Source organism: Nothoprocta perdicaria, unplaced genomic scaffold, assembly GCF_003342845.1.
Source record: "Nothoprocta perdicaria isolate Ctin4 unplaced genomic scaffold, notPer1 scaffold_64, whole genome shotgun sequence".
Taxonomy (NCBI): Eukaryota; Metazoa; Chordata; class Aves; order Tinamiformes; family Tinamidae; genus Nothoprocta; species Nothoprocta perdicaria.
In genome coordinates, this window is record NW_020455910.1 from 95920 (window position 1) to 110968 (window position 15049).

Consider the following 15049-nt stretch of genomic DNA (forward strand, 5'->3'; position numbering starts at 1 on the left):
TGAAAAAATAAAAAAAAAAAAAAAAAAAAAAAAAAAAAAAAAAGAAAGGTGACTCTACCTACTTCAATAAAAAGATGGAGTAAGATAAGCAACAAGTAAAAGGTGCTCCTGGTAGACTTCATCACAAATGATGTATCCCCCAACTCCTCTATTTAAATACTGATTAACAGGGACTACCCTTTTTCCTCAAGGATTCATGACCATACCACTCAAGCACTGTAATTTCAGAATTTTACTTTCCTCTGGCTAAGTCCTTAAGCATTGAAGGCAAGATAAATGGCAGTATTGATACTTATATCTAATATGGTGCAACGTAATGGGGTTTTCATGTGCCCAATGAAGCCACAACACAGGGAGGTGCACTTCAACAATCAGTCTCTCAGAGCTTGACATCTGGCAAAACTTTGCTTTTTTATTTTGAATACTAGCTTAATCCACAGATGCCGCATGTGGGTCTTTTACTTCTGAATCTTATGCTGTTTTTTGTAGAAATACATTTCTTTTTAGTTTAACTCAAATTAAAGAATGAAGCTATACCACACCACTTAAAGAAATCTAATTGCAGACTGGTGTTGAGAGGTCATTTTTTGCTTTCCCRTTCATTTCCTTCTTCTCTTTTTTCCTAATGCTGCTCCAACTCTAATGGTCAATCCTGTACTGGAAAAATTTAATTCACAAAAAGTGGCTGTTTTCCTGCTGATTTAGCAAGTGGAATCAGCTCAGCCTGAAGAGCACCAGAGCCAGCCCCGAGAAAGAAGCAGGACTGCAAGAGAGCAACAGGGAAAAAGGAGAACGACCTCCCTTTTGGCAGCTGAGAGCTGCCCCAGTGTTGCCCTCAGGAAAAGGAATTTTTAAAAGGATAGAGTAAGTAAATCAACAGTGAAGTGCTAGCAGGGGAATGAGGGGGAAGAAGAACATGTTGATGGAGGAAGAGAGACCGGGCCAAGCTAGGATGACCTGTTATTATTCTTGCACTTGAATGCAAGCAGTACCGTGGAGTGCAACAGCCTCAGAGAGAAGCTCCGGGAGGAGAGGAGGGGGACAGGGGGAAGTAGAAGGGGCCACTCTTGCAACACTAATTCTGGACAATTTCTCATATTCTTTAATAGGGGAAATAGCCTCTCCAGGGAAATAGGGAGTTTTTGATATTTGATGAAAGATCTTAGAAATATTTTGATATTTCATCTTACCAGTGACTCCTATGGGCAGGAAATGTGTTGTGTGAAGAAGAATAAAGCAACTTTTAGAGCAATCATAATAGTATTTCAAGCAACACTAGCCAACAGGTTCTCAAATTTCTAAAAACTTTCTCTGGGCTAACATAGAGCCTATTAGTGAAGTATTATATTATTTGTCAAGTGTATCTTATAGCACTGTCCATTCCTACCAACATGAACAGCCTATGTCAGCTACCTGCTAGCAGGACTTGTTTTCAGATGCTGTTCTGTCCTGCACAAGCTGGACAATGGTTCAAATCAGGTTTTAGGAAGAAAGACAAAAAGAACAAAGCATCCATAAACAGAGCATGACTTTGGTGGGGTAGGAAACTGGCTGTGGAAACAGGGAAATAGGCTTTGTAGAATCTCTTGTAATAGTATCCTCTGAGGCTAGATAGCATCTTCATGCCATTTGTTGTTCGTGTGGAATGTAAGTATTATTTTCTTTACCAGAGTGGATGGTAAGATTAATATCTGTAATAAAACTTTTTAAAAAACGATTTCTGCACTCCAGACATTTCCTCTGAGAAGCTTGTACACTCTTTGCTTGGTCCCCACCTCTCTGTACTGTTAGACAATGCAACTTCTCTTATTTTACTGTAGTTTTCTTACTATTTTGAATATTTTTTCTCTGCCTTAGTAGACTTAGATTTGTGACACAGAAGACATACAAGTTTATAAACTTTCAAGGCTTTCACATGTACTTGAGACTGGAAGAAGAAAGTAAGCTAGATCAACTAACAGACTTATGGTCTGTGACACTCAGCATGATGCCACCTAACTTTTGGTGAGCTTTTTTGGTAGTCACTGCAAAGAAGTCTCTCTGAACTCACCTTAAGCAACAGGCAACAAAGCCAATTTTCTCTCAGACATCAGAGATCCCAAAAAGGTAAGACATGGAATTACAAAACTGAGATATAAATAACTGTACTCAGCCAAGAAAATAGGTGGTAGTCCAGGGTCACTCAGGGGTGACTATTCCTGCACATAAGAACAATTTTCCTTGAGCATATATGAAAATGACTTTTCTTCACACTAGTTAGAAGAAATAACTGTGATCTGGACATTAAGATATTAAGAATAAAAGGGTTTGGGCTGAGGAGACTGCAGTCTGTTTTCTGTTTTCTGTTCTGTATTATGTTCAGTAGGCTCTTTCTTCCTGTATGAAAGGAAAGTTCTTATGTGCCAAAACCTGTGCCAAAATGTAGCCTTGGCTCCTCTATCAAGGGCTGAGAGGCTCCTACCACCCCCTCCACCTTGAACCATCTGTGGGCCAAATTCCTTCTTTTGACTGACTCACAGCAGCCAATTTGTGAGAAATTCTCTTCTTTGGAGATCTTTAAAACCCGCTTGGATGCAGCCCTGCGCCTTGTGTTCTAGGTGACCCTGTGTGAGCAGGGGAGTTGGACTAGATGACCTCTGAGGTCCCTTCCAACCTTAAGCATTCTATGATTCTATGATTCTATGAAATCCGGCCGGGTACAGTTTGTAAAATTCCCTGTAACAAGAACTTGCTGTTTAGATGCAGTTATACCAAATTTAGGCACATTCAAACAAAGTCCTTTCACAGATCAACAGGACTAAGACAAGAAGCTCTCCTAAGGGAAGCTCTCCTAAGGGAAGAGAGCTAAACTTAGCTCTCCTAAGTTTGCTCTCCAACCCTGACCTGATGAGCAGGACACTCATCAAATTTTCTTTCGTCTTCATACCAAATATCAAATATATCAAATAAAAAAAAAGTCATATTTTCTTTCTTCTTTATAGGAACCCCTTTCTGTGATGTCACAACCAAAATTAGCAATAGACTTTTGGCTAAACACTGGAATACCACAAAATATCAATGGAGCTCACAACGTTCATGTAAGGCAGGGCAAATAYCTAGGGCATCAACATCCAGATTTTTGATAGCATGAACCCTACGAAAAGGTTTTTGGAAATTCAACAACTACAGTGATGAGTCCTATTTCATTCCATAAGTATTTTTGTTATTTCATCCTGATAGATGAAAAAGCCATCCTGATGGCTTTATTCAAAATTTCATTGCTCTCTCCTTTGTATAGAGCAAATATTACTCAGCTCAAATTGCTACATGTATCCTGAAGTCTCGAAAGAGCACCAAAGGATGACTGCAACTCAGTCAGAAGTTTTAGCTTTAAAACAGAAATTCCTGATTTTTTTTTCTTTTTTTTTTTTCTGTAGGTCAGTCACACTGAACATGAGAACAACTTTTCTAGGAGCAGAAAAGCCAGAACTGCAACTTTTTCAAAAACACTAATCATGCTGGTAATGAATATTTAATTGAAATTTTTATAAGATAATACAATTACTTTGACATTGTGAATGTCCAGCTTCTCTTTTTTTGCACAGTATGAATCAAAAACATTGTTTTCAAGTAGCATGAAAACAGAAAACAGCAGTAAATGAATCTGGACATACTAAATGATACATTTTATTTCCTCTAAACTAAAAAAAAAAAAAACCTAAAAATTAAAAAAGTAAAACTAAAGCATTCAAAATTTTCACATGTACAAAAAAAAAAAAAAAGCAAAAACAAAAACAAAATGCTTTAAAGCTTGAGAATTATTATTTTTACATGTCTCCTGAGGTGCCTGATTTGAACAGAGGTTTAGATTTTGCCTCAGAACTGTTGTAAAAAGTTAATTTAAGTGAACTGCTATATTCATGAACAAAGAGACTTTTTACACTCAGTGACGTGGCTCAGTAATTAGACATCTCATTCATCATAGATCCTTACCAGAGAAAACAAAGAACAAGAACTAAACCAGGACTCTGGCTTTGTTAAAAGAAAAAAAAAAAAAAAGAGTTTAAGGAATCTGTATTTAATCAAAACATGCAAAACAATCTCCAGATACTGTCTGGCAACAAATTTAGGATTTGCAGAGCTGAAGTGTTCATTTGCTTGGCTATAAATATTATGTTGATGAAAGACAGTCCTAACTCTGTCTTCCACCACTTCACTTCTGATAGGGAAGTTAAGATTTTATGTGTTTGCTTAGGAACCCATTAGATCTAACCTTTCCAGTGGAATTGCAAAGGGAAATGATAAATGGYTGCATATCAGTTTAGGGGAGGGAGAGGCTTCATCTGGGGCACTGCAGGGGTTGCTGTTCAGTCTAGTCATATTTGATGCTATCATTCATGTAGCACATAAAMAAAAATCAAAGCTTATACTAAGGTGTGAGGAGCTGGTAATATTCATGAGGAAAAAATATTTAAAATTACATAAAGAGGTTAGGAAAAGAAGTAAGAAAATAAGATTAAAGCTGGAAAAATGCGAAATATTATACCTGTAAGAAGACACTGTCAAGATAAGAATTTAATAGGAGGAAAAAAACAGTGCAACCAGGCTTAGAATGAACACAACATCAGAGATATACTTGCAGTAAGATAAGAAAACAACAACAGCAAAAAGGAAAATTGTTTGGTGCATATTCCTCGGGAAGAGTGCCATTAATAACCCTTCCCCAGACGAATTGTCGGAATCAAGGMCTTTCGAGAAGAGAGCTGATCTGTGATGTGTGCAAGCAGACACTTGCCCAAATGCAGGCRAGCCAAAGACTGCTCATTACAGCTCTCAGCAGTAGCATCAGCCTGCTTTTGGTGGAAAAATGGCCTTGCATCAAACCCCTCAGCAAATCTGATTATAAATATCGTGCAGAGGAACTGAATTCTTGGGCTCACATTTTTGAATAGTCCTTCCTCTTTAACTACAGAGCTAAATCTTCTGCTAAGACAAGGGAGAGAAAAGCTGAAAATAACTAGAATTGTATAAGAATAATTAAGCCACAAACACAATTTATTTGCTCTGTGAACATCAACATTTCATCAACATTGTTATTTTAATTTGAACCGTTATACTGGCCCTCAACAGTCTCCTAGGAGGTGAATCCTATCAAGTTGTAGGTACTGGGAAGTCAAATTTGAATATTTTGCTCAATGCAACACRTCGGTAATACACAGAACAATGCAATACCACTTTATTTTATACAGCATCTTATTACATAAACCTTAAATTCTGAAAGAAACATCACCCAGCAGCAGAAAGTAAGTAATAGGAAATGTCAGAAAAAGGAAGAAAATAGAGCAAAACCTTTTTAATTAATGTCACCAAACCCATAATCATGACCAATGCAAATGTTTGTGTTAAATCAGTGCATTTAAAAAGAAAAATATTTAGAATTACACATAGCATTTTCTCCTCCTTAGGATCTGTGGCTCCTCTAAAGAAAACTCCATGAAGGAAGAATCATTTTTCTCTGCTCAAAGATAAACTTTCACACTTTGGCTAAATTCTTCCACACATAAACTTCTGGTCATGTTTTACGCTGTGTTACATGTTTAATAACTACTCGTAATCAACCTGGGAGAATAACACCAATTTATCAGGAAAGGGGCTCGGCTCTGAAAGATTATCAGGGAACATTATAAAAATACTGCAGTTTGTAAGAGGCCACTAGGAGCCATACGTTATGCCCTGTAAAGCAGCCAGGGCAGCTTTATTAAGGTCAGATGGCATTTGAAGACAGAATCATGAAGAAACATATTGAAAAGATTTTTACAGAATGTTCCCATTGTGAAAACACCTTAGGGACCTAAGCACATGAGCACATATGTTTCTTGTTTTTATTTCCATGACTTCATGCATAGTCTCTCAGTTTACCAGTCCGAAAGTTTTCTCTCCATCGCTGCTGTCCTTCACTGCTCTCAGGTCTTCCAAGTATATGTTCCATACTGCACAAAGAGAAATTAGGCTTTTATCRATTTCACAGAACATTAAAGAAACACCAGCCAATGAAAGAACAAAGGCTTGCAATATAGGTTTTTTTTTTTTTTTTAATTATGTACAAAATGCATTCCTTTTATAGTTCATTAATTTTCAGGGATGTTAGACAGGGGATGTGTCTGAACTGGTATCTCACGGAAGACAGGCATGGAAAGGACTCAAATCCAATAATCCATTGGAGACTAAAAACTGCTGAGAGAGGACAGAGACACATTTTTAAAAACTGACTTAAAAGTAGTCATGTAAGTAAAATGCAATAAAAAAAACCACCTTGACTTCCGCTAGCTCGTTTCTTGCCTAAATCTACACTACTGTCTTAGCCAGTGTCCAGCTGACMCAGTCTGTATGCCATAACTGCATGAATGTAATAATTATACATTTTTTCAATATCTAAATATATTTCTTATTCTTACTTTAAGATACCAAGTCACTACTTAATCTTCCCTTGAATATRTTATTAGTTTCAGCCTACTAAAGATCACACCATTACACAAGTTTTCAGATTATCAGCTTAGTTTTGTCTTGCTTCTCTGAATCTTTTCTAATTTTCTAGTTCGCTTTTTGAAGGATGGTGATCAATACTGGAATGACATATCCAGTATTAATCACACTAGAGCCATTGATAGAATTGTCTATTTATAATAATATCCCTCTATCTTTCCTAGCCCAAAGAGTCACAACTTTCCAGAAGGAAGTGTTGTGGAGGATCAAATGGATGCCACTACACGGTCAATGTGATCAAGTGAATGACATTTATTAAAACTGTGATAGCTCTTAATATACTAAATTGCCCCTTTCTAAAATCAGATTCTTTGTTCTTAGAAGTACAATCCTGAATTTAGCTGTGTTAAAATGAGTACATTTTACCAAGCAACTCAGTCTGGTATTTCTTGTCCATCCCCATCATTATTCTCTATTTATCTTTTTCTTTTTAATCATTTGCTAATGTTAGCAGCAATGATTTTATATTGCTTTTCATACCATACCAGTGCTAGTGAATGCAGGTAGAGACGAGATCCCAGAGGGACAGGCTGGGAACCTTCTGTCGGACAATGATTTCAATTTGCAATTGCATTTTACATTCTGCTGGTAGCTGGTTTAAATCTATTTAATACTGGATATATCTATTGCATATAATGTATTATACCAAAATATTACGGGAGAATAAGCCAGATTTTTTTTATAGATATTTGTTATCTCAACACAGTTTGCCTTTCTAGACCAATTTGTGAATTTGTCAAGATTTTTTGACAGATCTATTTTCACTGAAATCTTGCTGAATTACAGTAATTGTTCTACCGTGATTTCTTTGCTTTTCTCTTAATTTAATCGAGATTGTTGAGATCCAATTTTCCAGGTCATGCTATTTACCTTAGCATGTTATCTGGAAATGAAAAGCAAATAAAAGAAACTAAATGAAGCAGAGAGAACATATTATTAAAACAAAACAAAAGGAATGATTTAAATCTGAATTTTTGGAATTATCAACATTATAAAATGTTCAACTGCATTGGCTGCTATAGATCTAACTCTAGTACCTTAGTTTTATAGTACTTTATATAAAAATATATATAAAGTTTATATTTGGATTTGGATTATTTTCTAACATGAGGAACCTGTTATTTGTGCACACAGATTGTTTAACTAGTTTTAGAACATAACACACATTTAATATGTATGTTCTTTAAATATGTTTACTATATCAGAAAAAGGAGACTGATAGAAATTGCCAGATGATAATATATGTGTGATTCAGGACAGGACATTAGACATTAGACAGAACTTAAAACTCAATGCCAGTGTCCAAAACAAGCATTTAAAAGATCTTTCTTTATCTTAGTCCATTTTAAAACATAATTGAGAAAATAATAAGGAACCATGAGAAAAAATGCATTTTGGGAAAAAAAATGAGCTTTTTCCTTTATCTTCAATAGGCTTTGTAGAAAGCAGGCTTGCTTGATTAGTCTTCTTATTAATACTTCACTTGCTTTCACTCTGTCACTTCTAATCACATCTCAGATCTTCACAGATCTAATCAGAGAACCCATTGTAAGGTGTTCTCATTGAAATCGCAATATATACATTTCAACTTTTTTTWAAAAAAACTGTAACTGATGTCTATGCATTACTACTTTGATTTTGACTTGAGCATGAAAATAAAACCAAGGTGATGAAAAGACATTCCTTGACAGTGGTTATAGCACGTGATGGAGAATCTCAAGCTGCTTTTTAACCGAGCAGGTCAGCTACAAGTAGGAGTCAACCCATACCACAGAAAACAGCACAAGTGGCTTCATCCTGCTTCCCTGGTGTAACGGCATTTTAACATATATTTACTCTCCTCTGAGCAGAAGCAAAGGGCTGAAATTAATGACAAAGCTCCATGAGTCCCACTGCAGGCACTTTGAAAAAGAGATAAAAATGAAWTTTTCTGAGTAAAGTATTAACATATAATAACAAAGTGCCATTGAAATAGTCTCTTGTGTGGCTTCAGCTTCTGCTATTGTTTAAAATCTCTCCACACCTTCACTTTGCACATCTGTGTGTTGTTTTGGTAATACTTGGCATTTTGTTAATAATACTTGGCATTTCTATAACATTTTTCATGTTCAAAGTGTTAATTAATTTTTTTTTTTCCCAGAGAAATTATTTAAGCTATCTGTTTAGCATATAGTTACAGTTATCTTAAACATAAACCTGTCCTCTGGAACAAAACACTGTGAATGGCAAGGACTCTGCATCTTTTGATGATTTAGGGAGTGGGATTTGCTTGCAAAAGTAGTGAATATACTTAATTTAAGGGAAAACACATTTTCCAACCCTCATCTGAATTAAGAGAGTCAGCCAGAAACAATTAATCCGTAATCTTAGTCGTGACTTCTAATATGTTTCCTTTAGCAGTGTTTATATTTTGTGTAAAGCAAGAGGAACTTTTGATCATGATCTTGATTTTTGGTCCTGATAAATGTGTCTATAAGCAAACAAAGTGGTAGCTCACTTGATTATGTGCCCTTCAAAAATCACGCCAGTCACAGTTTCCACAAAAAAAAAACCCAAAACTCTACAGCACAGCCACAGGCCATTTGGGAAACTATGCTGCATTATTCTATCTTTGTTTTTCCTTTTTTTTTTCTATAAGGCATTTCCTTTTTAACCTGACAGCGCATATGATTGTATTGATGAAACAGGATTTTATGCCTTCATATGGATATAAGCCTTTTCACCTGTCATGAGATTGATGATTGATCCACATGCTGCTAGAATTACACCTAGAATTTCTCTAGAATATATGTTCTTTTCCTCTCCTATTTTTCCTATTCCTATTTCTAGAATTTCTTCCTATTTCAAGTTGCYAAAGAAAAAACTTCAGTGGACAATGTCTGAGTCTTGCAGAGTAATAGACAAAGGAATTTGTGAGTTGTAGTGTAACGCCAAATATTCTGGGCCAAAAATTTCCTTGTTTTATAGCCAGAGATGTGATTTGGCAGGGGTGGCAGAGACAGGTAAATTTCGACCATTATTAATATCAATTAAAGAATCACACAGAATCACAGGTTGGTTGAGGTTGGAAGGGACCTCTAGAGATCATCCAGTCCAACCCCCTGCTCCAGCAGGGACACCCAGAGCACGGGGCACAGGGCGGCATCCAGGTGGGTTTGGAGACCTCCAGAGAAGGAGACTCCMCAGCCTCCCTGGGCAGCCTGTGCCAGGGTTCTGTCACCCTCACAGGGTGAAGAAGTTCCTCCTCACGTGGAGATGGAACTGCCTGTGTTTCAACTTGTACCCATTACCCCTTGTCCTGTCACTGGCCACCACTGAGAAGAGCTTGGCCCCTTCCTCCCTAGATTCTCCCTTCATGAACTTATACATGTTAATCAGATCCCCTCTCAGCCTTCTCTTCTCCAAGCTAAACAGGCCCAACTCACTCAGTCTCTCCTCAGTATATCACAAGCTTAATATCAGCTCTGATGTTTTGTGAATGTATAAGAAAAATTTCCCAGAACTTTAAGACAGAAATGTCTCTTAAGGGTGTTGCCACCTTCTTCCTCAGCAACTTCTGAGACTCAGCAGAAAGCTAATCCGGGCCTTTTTTTGGCACTACAACACCCATAAATCAAAATCAAGGTAAAGTTTACATCAAACTGAGCAGGTAGTGGAACTACACTGATGGAATTTCAAAGTCGAACAGATTGCTGCACCTGCATTTAGTATCTCAGGCCACAATGAGAGAAAACAATAACCAGAGTATTAAATGTGCTTACTTTTCATGCTGTCATCAAAACTCTGGAATTCTTCCAAGACGGTTTCAGAAGTTTGCATTTTTTTCCTTTCAGTATATGACAGTTCCTCCATAAGCTAGAGTCTGGGGCACAATAACAGAAGTTTTTAAGGTGAATTGCATTTAATAGGATTTGAGTACCTAAACTGTTTGGAAATCTCAGCCATATTCTTTGCATTAGGAACATACGGTCTCGGCATTTTGGAAAAGGTTACGCTTGCTCAACTGTTTATTCCCAGTGTGAACATTCAGACAGCAACACTGGACTTTGCAATACCATAAACAGCTGAAATAAAGACACCACTCAATCCACCAACCCTGTGCCTTAGTGCCTTTTGAACAGCTTTGTAATACAGTATGGAATCAAATATGGAATAGTGGCAGATATCGTTTCCCAGAAGTTTTGTTCTCAGGTCAGAAGTCAAAAGATGTTTATAGTGCCAGTGGGTAACGAAAAGATGAATACAATCAAAAGTGCTAGAGTTGTATTTCTATTATTATTATATCGAAAGCTAAGACTATAGGAATGTGTGAGAAAAAAAAAAATTACCAGCTGCCAGATCATTTCCCAGTTTGGAAGCTGATCAGCCATTTCCAGTTATGCTCTGTCTTTTTTTYCCCCCCTCTTGATCTCAGCACAAAACATTGCAAAACATAGACTGTAAAAAACGAAGTAAAGTAGATATAATCCTAACCCAAAAAAGGCATGTCCAGGATCACACAGAAACAGTCTGAAGGGAGTGGGGAGATAAATGTTCCATTGATACCCACACCTTTTATCACTAAAAATTGTAAACAGCAGAGTTCTTAAAACTCACAAATACTGGAATGATGACAATCCAGTTCTGACTTCCCCTGTATTTTCAAATAGTCTGCAGAGGCACACCAACATCTTCTGCATCTGCCAGCTGAACTGTATCATGTAACACAGCAGCTCCAGTTCAAAACATAAATTAATTTCAAGGTCTCGTGATTTGGACCATTTACAAAGGGATATCCACCAGCAGCCAAGCAATATGGCAACGCCAGGAATTCATGTCATAATTATCACACTCCCAGTGCCCATGCAAGCCAGGTTCCCCTTTAGAAGAAATAACAACACGCAGCCCATGCTAAGCAGACATAGTAGTGCTGGAGATTTGGGAAGCAGATGAAATGCACCAGTGTTTTGCCTTCTCTGTTGATGGCTTTATCAGCAAAAAAGGCTTGCCACATTTAGGATGGTCTCTATCAGCATCAGAGCAGTCAGCAGCAGCTCCAAAAGCTTCTTTCCAGGCAGTTGCCCCTTCTTCCAGTGGATGAGCACAGCTCTGTTCTTCCTAACGCAGGTCTCGGCATCCACTACCCTCTCCAGCAGGAGTGCATTAGACTTCAGTCTGTTCAAAGCCCAAAATACTTCATATCCTATGAAATTCTTTCCCATTTCACTGGGAAATACATATATTCATTACAACAATTGCCAAACAGTCAAGTGATCATTTTTTATTGTCTTCCAAGTGAGGACAGACAGAACTGGCAAACTGCTTCTGCCTACATGACTTTTATCCCCATTTCTTTGGTTTGGCATCAAATCAACAAACAAGTTATACTCATACAAGGTTTTGCTTAAAAGAGGCTGATCTATCACTCACAGCTTTGTTGCAGAACCTACATTCATAACTCTACATATTTCCAATCATCAAAGGAAGTGGTAGGAAATAAAATTACATAGGACACTGGCTAAAGTACAGGGAAGGGACTTTTTGTCATTGGTCATTGTCATTGTTCTTAACTCAGCTGACATCTTTGTAGCTGTATTATTTAATCTCCGAGCAATTTTATTTCTAGCATTTTGTATCTATTTGGATTAGTTTTAGGAGATACAGTGTATTTCACCAAGTGTAAAATCAYCACATTACAGTTTTAACAAAAATCAATAATGGCTAACACTTCATCCCCAAAATCTGTACCTGATAGTGCTTCATGAGTGGGCTTCCTTACTCTGATATTTAAATCACTTTAACAGACACCAAAGAACCTGGGAATAATCTATATTCATTAAAATTGATATTGCCTTATCTTTWTCTCAAACTTCTGATTTTCTATCTCTGTTAAGGATTTTGTGATGATATTATTTAAATGGAACAGTATTATCTCTTGTATTGCTGATTTTCTTATTTTGTGTTTCCTATCACTCCACCAGAGTACAGTAAATCTTAAACAACTGCAAGTGAGGTCAATGACCCATTTCTACTTTACCAAGAGAAAGGCAAGCAGCTCTTTTCTTCTAATGCTTCTCTACACCTCCAAGAAAAGCCTTAAAGAAAATTGCAAAACAACCAAAAAAAGCTGAAAAAAGTAGAATATAATTCAAAGGAAGTGATTCAGATAAAAACACTACCACCTTAAAAAAAATTCATTGTAAATCTGTTCTTATTTGTATGCACTCTCTAGCATTTTTTTCCAAGAAATGAAATTATGCTCAGGGCTCTAAGTTCCCTGGGTCTTTTCCAGCCTCTCAAACTCACTTGTCCTCCATAAGTTCTCAGGGCTCATCTCTGATGGCTCAGCAGTTGCCTCAGCCAACAGTCTAAGCATTGCAGAATGGATTTCATTAAGCCCAAAATAATGCACAAAACATAGATGCACTATTCATTCTTCCTATAGAAGTGACAGAGGTAAAAATAGAAAAGATGAGAAAAGCTCTTTATGAGGAAAATATTCAAAGGTGTTATACGGTTTGATTAAGCAAAAACTGTCTCCTAAAATGTACAGAAAGGTGAAAGGAAAGAAGGAAAAGTTGTTCCAACTCTCCAAATTCAYGATTCAGCTCCTAAAATGTATGTGATGATAATTCATAATTTTCATTACAGCAAARCAAGTACAAAGAAAGTCATATGAAACTATAGTGATGCAAAAGGAAATTGTTAAATATAGTAGGTTTTCCATGATTTAGCTCTGAAAATTATCATAGTTAGTATTTCTGCATTGAGAATGAGTAATGCCAGTACAGAGGATATTTATTTTAACTTAGGTAAGTGTTGCTTTCATTTCTTTAATTAACCAGAAATCCCTAGCACTAATTTCAGTATGTCCGGTTTCATAGGAGAACAAGTTTTTGAGCCTGCTCCACTCAACATTACTGCTGCTCTGCACAAGATAAGGCTTGTGGAGGAGCATAATATTTCATTGAACTCCGTTCCACACAGTGCATATGGCAGAGCMCCACTTTTAGGCTCTTGTGTGCCAGTGCCAGTGCGATCCAACCGCTCTGCAAATGGAAATGTCTTGACTGAACGCGCCGACAGGGAAAGCCCAGAGTGGAGGTTTGACCTGGCTCAGTCAAAACATAAAAATCCATAATCATCCCAGAGCATGTGGAATCCAGCAAATTATCTCCAGAGTTAAAATGTCCAAGAAAGCATTATAGACGTCACAAACAAATTAGCAAACATAATCAGCCAGATCCTCAGCTGGTATAAATTGGCAGAAATCCACTGTAGCAACATGAATTTTACAAAGATATCCTGAATTACACCAGCTGAAAAATTAGTTCATGTTTTTTGCCATTTTGCACATGGAATAACCTGCCTACCAGAATACAATTTATTTATTTATTTATTTATTTATTTACTTAATTAATTAATTAATTAATTTATTTATTTATTCATGGTATGAATCTTATCTTTCCAGGCAAGTAAATTAAAGAGTCAATTCTCCATTCCATGAACTCCCCAGCAAAACATTTGTTAATCCTTAAATGACAGCTGCTTGGCCCAGGAACAAGTCAGAGTGCCGCTGTGCAGCACTCACCGGTGCTGCTGGCAGAGCAGCAGCAGTTCCCAGCTCCGTGTTCCCCTCTCCCCATGCCTTACCCTGGCTCCTTGGTTTCCTCCTGCCCCTCAAGGAGCAAAGCTGTAGGAGACTCAGGAGGTATCAAAGCCTGTTTTGTCACTAAAGAGTTCCCCAAGCAGGAAACACTTTTTCCTGTTGTTAAGTTTATTGAGTTATGGCGACAGCACGAAGAAGCAATAATAGGAGGTTCTGGTTTAAAATCATTCCCACATTACAAAATACAGTAAGAATAACATAAAAAGACTTTTAACAATATCTATGACTGATTCAAATTTCAAATTTAGAGCGCATTCCTCTGAAACCTATTGTGATGCTCTCACAGCAGGGACTGATCAAAATTCTGCAGTTGGAGTTGGCTGCTAAGTTTTATTAATTAAACTTATCTGTTCTTGCCCTCTTGAATTAATAAAATGTGGCTGGCATTTATTGCAGCATGGTTGTTATGAAAATAAGGTTGCTACGATACCTTCATTATTTCATCTTCATGTTATACTGGTCTACAAATTAATGAAGAATCACTCCAGCTACTTCTCAGCACATCTCTATTGACTTGACATATGATTTCTTTCATCCCAAAATGCAACTTTCCTCTCTGCATTCACCTTCTAAGCAGTACACTGGAAACAATAAAGGGATCATATCAATTTACAAACTGAAGCAATGACACAACTCCTCCACTTCACCCTTTCTCATCTTTGTTAAAAAAAAAGCCAGAAAAACACAAGTTTTTACATCCAGTATTTCTCCACTGAACAGGGCTGGAAAAAAATAGCACTTTTTTAGGGGTAGTTTTATAAGTCTATGTTACTCATTATCCATTAAAAGTTTTTTATTACACAACCTCAGCAGGTCAGAATGTCTATTCAAAAATGAGATCCTGCAAAATTATGTATTTCTCAAGGCAGGTATCTAATA